The 6,836-nt window shown below is 41.5% G+C and overlaps 1 long non-coding RNA gene across 1 annotated transcript; it reads right to left on the reverse strand.

Annotated features, from left to right (window-relative positions):
• Positions 1-1,276: 1,276 nt before the first annotated feature.
• On the reverse strand, positions 1,277-2,458 carry LOC134470207 (uncharacterized). The gene is made up of 3 exons (XR_010039177.1): positions 2,250-2,458; positions 1,454-1,552; positions 1,277-1,305 (listed from the first exon to the last, which is right to left on the reverse strand). It is a non-coding gene; the product is annotated as an uncharacterized LOC134470207 (long non-coding RNA).
• Positions 2,459-6,836: the final 4,378 nt, after the last annotated feature.

The following is a 6,836-nucleotide window of genomic DNA, read 5'->3' on the forward strand; positions in this document are numbered from 1 at the left end:
CCGCGCGATTTTCAGTGCTGCGCTGTTGCTTGGAACTCCAGATTTTGCAACATTCACGCGCATGTCAAATATTAATATTGGTCAAGGAAATATTGGTGTAGGGAAACGCTTTATTGCATTATTACAGCAAGGGTTGTGTTTAAGTTTGATATTGTCCACGGGTTTTGACTTGGATTTATTTTTCAAGTCCTTCATTCATTTATTTTTCAAAAAGTTACCCGGGCCACGGCCCCCCTGGCCCGGCCGTTTCCGCGGTCCATGTGAGTGACCATTTTCTTATTTCGGGAAAAAACACCTGTCTAGCTTCTGTACAAGTGAAAGGTGGAAGGTTGAATCTGCTCTCTTGGGTAACAGTAATACACACCTCTGCATCTTGTTACAAAACAACGGGCATCTACAATTATTGTCTATGATTTCCTTTAGATCGATAGATATATTGCGCAACTTTCGGGACCCCCCGCGCGCCGCTCCCCACAGGCATTTTGTTGGTAACGCAGGAGTACTCTAACGCGTTATTTTTATTAATGGGTAACGTAGTAACGTAACGGATTACTTTTAATTGATACTAACGCAGTAACGTAACTAATTACTTTCAAAAGTAACTATACCCAACACTGGTCACAGCAAGATGTTGAATATCTATTGCTGCTTCCCACACAGCAAAAGTACACCGTAATGGATCCGCCCCGGAGTCCACCGTCCGGAGGCCATCCTCCGGAACGGATCCGGTAAACGGGGCCGTATCGGCGTCCACTTGCACGCCGCCTATCATCCGACGCGGAGGCGTGGTGCGGACTCAAAAGGGACCCGTTTGTCACCCGCAACGGATCCGCGTGCAGAAGCGTACCTCCGCAGTGAGCCCGGTTCGGAGGCGCGACATCCGATGCGGACTCATTCCGTGTCCACTTATTGCATCCGTCACGGTTCCACTACTTTTTATCAGTTACGGACCCATTCCGGACTCATAGATGTTCCGGGCCGGGACCATTTTGGATCCGTGCTCATAAAGTTACTTTCTTATTATGCTATAATCCCAATAAACGAACACTAAACCAGTTAACCGTTTCAAACAGCATTTAGATTTAATTCTACAGATAACACAGACCTGGCCTAGACACCGTTTAAAATAAGAACCCGAAAAAAAACACAACCTGACTAAGAACTTCACTCATCATGATTTTTTATTTATCTTGACATTATTTTTCTGTCTCACTGTCATGTTGAACAATCGCGTGTCGTGGCTGCCTTCTCTTCCTTCCCCGATGCCTCATCAGTGGACGGGTAACATCACATCAGCGCTCCGATCTGAAAAGGCAACAGAGCTAAACTTAGAGCTTTCATTTAAATTTCGTAAGATGGCAATCAGACATTGCATTGCATAGGAATGGACAACGCTCTTTCACATCTCTATCCCGTGACAGTAATGATGTTGAATATTATAAGATGTACTTACTCTTGGTCGTAAAAGCCGGGAGGCAGGCGGGCATCACCGTAGCAGGGTGGATTACAGCTGGCTAGCCCTGTCCGACCCAGAGGTAATTCCACCTGTTTACTGATACACAAGATTAAGGACAAATTCAGATATTTGTAGCCCAACCACGGACACCTGTATCAAACTATGAGCCCAGCTACTTCATTCATTCACCAATGATGGACAGCATATGGGACGAGGGCGCAGTTCATGGCCATCCGCTAATAAATAATTAGCCTGGATTTCGTTAACGTGAGGAGAACATGATGCCACCGCTTAGGATTTGTACCGTTAAAAACACAGTTGGTGCCAAACCTGTTGAGAGCATCACCAATCCGTGTAAAAGTGTACCATGAGCCAAATTCAGACCAATATAGCCGTTTCATAGGAGTATTTGAACACTTAGACCTACGTTTAACTTTACACAAGTTTGCTTCAGTCAACCGGTTTGCTAGTAACTGGCTAGCAAGCTAACGTAAACAAGGCTGTTAAAATGGGCACAATGTTGATATTTTTTATTCAACTGCACTTCCTCCATGTATCGGATGGCATCATATTTTAACAGTATTTAGGAAATACTACAATAGCCAATGTAGTTCTCCATGTCTTTGAATGAATGAACTAGCTGTCTCGTTTTGAAAACAACTAGGGTTAACTTACACTTTTAAAGTCATAAAACAAAATCCTACGAAATATCAATAAGCATTGATAGTATAAAAGCTTCGGATATACTTTTTGTACCTTTGTGTATCACCAATATAAATAAATCAATACTTACTGGAGAGCGCTGTTCGGTCGTGTCTGCCCCAACAAAAACTGTACCAACGTCCGTTAGATTTACAGCGCGTCCGCGTTTGTGAATCAGATATGGATGCGATTATGGTCCGCGTTTTGACGGTAGAATTTGGGGCGGCCCACGGTGGCGACCCTGATCCACCAAGTGGAACCCAAAGGAATGTGACAGTGACACGGATGTGGTGACTTGAACGCGGCTCCGCATCGGAGTCCTATGCTGTGTGGGTTGCCTCATAGTAACTATGACTCATACATTCGTAAACTATCAAACTTAAAAAATGACACATCCCGTACAGCTAACATGATTACAATATTCATAACAACACATTTACTTGTTTGACCCTTCTCTTGTCATTAGCCTGAAGTATCCAACCACAAAATGTGTGTAAAATGTATGCTATGGATTACCATTATGTGTACCTTACCAAAATGGATGAAATGTTATAATGTCAACAGTATCTCAACCTCTTCCTGACCACTCAACTTCAGCACTTTCAACTGTATTTAGCAAGAACTTTCATTATTTTCAACACTTCAGACGCTTTGTGGAGAAATACTCAGAGATTAAAAAGAAGCTTTACAAAAAAGTACAAGCTGGCGACTTTGTGAAGTACTTCGAAATCAGGGCCACATCCATTTTAGAAAGATGTTCTGTCCATGGGATGCCTGTTTCAAAGTATCAAGGCATTTTTAACAGTCCTGACAATGAGTGTGTGCGTGTGCGCGCGCGCGCGCGCGCGTGTGTGTATGTGTGTGTGTGTGTGTGTGTGTGTGTGTGTGTGTGTGTGTGTGTGTGTGTGTGTGTGTGTGTTTGCACTTTGGGTTAGGGGCTGAATAACAGTCAGTCACAAGAGCTTAACACAGCACCACTTAAGATGTGAAAAACAGAAGTCTTTTTTTTTGGGGTAGGTAGCATGAACTGAACATTAGCTGGAATAACAAGCAGTGGCAGAGCATGGCGGCACGGCAACCTGCCCATTGAAATATGAGAGCCGAGGTGTATGACGGGGGAGAGAGGATCTTTTTTGCATGAAGTGTGTCCAAAAACCAGCACTTCCACTCGCAGGAGGCCCTCTGAATGGCATCACTCAGCTCCACGCCGCCATGTCAAGTGCGGCAAACAATATACACTTAGCAGAAGCACACATTGATTCTAAAGGCTTCGAAAACACTCTACGGAAAAGTGGCAGGCCTGACATTTTTTTCTTCCTTCATTTTCCTTCCTTCCTCCACAAGCATTCAAGGATGTCTTGAAGACTCTTTATAAAAACCAATATGGACAGGATTGTTTTTTTTGTGTGTGTATTTTCCCCCTAGAGGCGGAGAATGGTGGTGCTGTGCTGTGATGAAATTGCTGTTTGCTGTAACGGTAGCGTATACCTCAACAAAAGACACATACTGTGCAGTACATGCATGCACAGACACTTGCACGTCAGAAAAGCTTCTTTCTCATCTCAGTCATCTTCCAAGAAATACTTTCCAGTGTGTGCCAGTTCCGAGAAGTGTGTCTGTTTTCACAGTTTCTCGGAATCATACTTAATAACTTCAAATGACCACTTCAGAATCATAATTCTCTGTATAAGTGATATAATCTCGAAACATTCACGTTATATGTTACACGTTATATAGACATGCTCACACAACTATTAATAAATGGTATACTTAGATGGATAAATGAATTGTATACCAGCATCGCAGAACAGTAATAATAAAAGCTTATACAGTCGACTCCAGAGACCAGAATGTATTATAGTTCATTGTGCACTACCCAAATTACCAATCTGGCTCTATTAATTAAGCCTTTTAATCAGCCACCAGTCTAATTGCTTAATTAAATCATGCCCACAACCCCCTCCACACACAGCAACTGATGTGTGTGTGTGTGTGTGTGTTTGTGTGTGTGTGTGCGTGCGTGCGTGCGTGTGTGTGTGCGTGTGTGTGTGTGTGCGCGCGTGCGCGCTCAGCATTCAGGGCAAACTGCAACTGCAGGGTTAAGGGATAATGGTAGTGGAGCAGGTGGTTAACCAACGCGACGGATACATTGTTTAGAACTCTCCACTCTGTCTGTGCGGTCTGTCATCATCAGAGACAGACAGCAATTAACGACAAAATATCACACTTTGATCATATGTTGTCTTTTTTGTAATTGCGGCAAATGTGGAAATATTACAGAATGCCCATCCGTGAATGGCAAATGACAATAAACCGCAAACCAACAGCTGTTGGTAAAAAAAGTAAAAGTTAAAAAAAGAATTATCTGCACAAATGATAGTAATTTTTAATTTTTCTGAATGTGTCCGTTGGCACAACATTGTACCAGATGTTGTCATACAGATATTAGACATTAGAAAAGAAGAGGCAGGGGAAAGTTGAGTTATAAAAATGAAAGGGACATTTCACAGTGTATTGAAAGGACTCAAGCTTTGACCACATTTTACCACTTTGTTCATGGGTGGGAGACGTGACGCCTACAAAACTGTCAATAAAGAAGATGTGGTACATTATGTTTCATATTAGTCTTAGATGAGAAGAAACATTTTGTTAAGATTTATGTAAAGGTTTATATGTCAAATATCCTGCGCTGTGACTGTAACATTAATGAAACCTGGAATATAATATATATATAAATTAACCAACAGCATTTTGAATAATGTAAGAAGCATTTGGCATGATTGCATGAATATTAATATTGATATTAAGATATGTGAATGTGAAAAAAATTCAAGACAATAATATTAACTACAAGTTCCATTTCGTTACACAAATTGCGTCCTGTGGGGTGACATTTATGTCAATGTTGGTGAACAGGCAGCTGCAAGGCCAACTACAAGGGTCTCAAAGACAGGCTCCTAACCAGTCAGTACCTCAGCTATTGGAGAGTGGTCTGGAAGTTTAAGGTGACTCTTCACCTCTTAATATGTCTACATATTGCAATGTTTCTGTCACTCAATGCTTAGGTTCATTTTATGGTGTCCTATGGTGTGACTGCTCTTATAGAAGGAGAAAAAAGTTTTTTGTAAATGAAAACACATTAAACACAATATCATTATCTAGTTAGCATGATCTCAGAGGTCAGTCATGTACACATGTATACAAAAGGATTAAAATGGCCACAATGCAGTGAATTTCCTGTGGTGTGACTTCATGTCATGCGGTGTGACATGCTTATGCAATGTGTTACTCAATCCTTACTTGTTTTTCATGTATCATGCAAGGATATAAGGATACCAGGAGATTTATTTGTCACATTCACACAATTATGACAAGTAATACAGTGAAAGCATGCAGTGAAATCACAGTAATCTGCCTGTACAATGCATAGGTGTGTGTGGGTGGGGGTGGTGGTGCAGGTGGGTAGTAGTGTGTTTGTGGGGTGGGGGTTAAAGGAACAATAGTACAAAGAGCATGGGGGATATGTTTGTGCAGAATATTAATCATTTTATTGTATCTTACAGAAATGTCACACCAAGGATGTCACACCGCAGGCCACATTTTCCCAAAAATGGCAAAAATTAGGCGAAATTCCACAGACCAATATGAGCTTTATTTTTTTTTCTATTTTTTTTCCAATTTTTCCCCATCGTTTTTTTCAGGAATTGGAAAACTTTTTTTTTTTTTTGAGTTACGCCCTTAAACGTCAACCACCCTCATAGTCAGACCTTGGACATGGAGGGACCAGTTGATTGCATTTTCCCAGCAGGGATTTCGATCCATTATACAAAACATTATCTCTCCTCAGATCTTAAAGGTTCTGGAGGCCTCTTTAGAAAACCACAATCTTCACTTCTGTCTTGTAGATTGAAGTCAGGTGAAATTGACTGGGCAATTCCAGCAACTCTTTGAAACCTCTTAATTGTTTCTTTGGCCTTGTACTTCGGATCATTGACTTGTCTGAAATGCCCTCCATTTTCTCAGTTTCAGCCTTCTGGTAAAAGGCAGATTGGCAAATCGGCCTATTCATCCTGCATTGATGTCTGGAGTGTTGACATATTAACTGGTCTCATCATTTGAAGTGAATACCTGAGTTGATTGCAACGTGTGTTGGACATTTTGTGCCAATAGTCCCTTTAGAAATATTAGAAAGCTATACTTGGCCTACTACTTACTCTGCCTCTGTATATTTAATACATTTTATACATATGACCATGAATATTAATATAGCATTCTTGAAATATACACAAGTAGTGTATATACATAATGTTAAGAAAATGATATATTTATTGAAATATGCAGACCATGGACATCCAGGAATTTTCTTAAAAACACCCAGCAGCCACTGTGACAGTATAAAAACATGTCCTCCAGTCTGCAATTGATAGTACAGTAGGTAAAACAATGTTAAAAGCAAGCAAGTGCCACATTGTGTCTTTAAGTTGCCTGTTGCTTGTTGTTGTAAGTGAGCACCAGGAGTGAGTGGGGCCTTGAACAAGCACCTTGTGTACTTTCATGGCCGCCCCTCCGCCCCGGTGCGGCACGGTGTGTGGTACGTCTCTGAAGCCAAGTGCTTCATGTTCCTGAGGATCTTCCAGGCAAAATTAGTATGTAATGACGGCACTCCGCAACCAAGGCA

The sequence above is a fragment of the Engraulis encrasicolus genome, chromosome 19 (genome assembly GCF_034702125.1).
Source record: "Engraulis encrasicolus isolate BLACKSEA-1 chromosome 19, IST_EnEncr_1.0, whole genome shotgun sequence".
Classification (NCBI taxonomy): domain Eukaryota; kingdom Metazoa; phylum Chordata; class Actinopteri; order Clupeiformes; family Engraulidae; genus Engraulis; species Engraulis encrasicolus.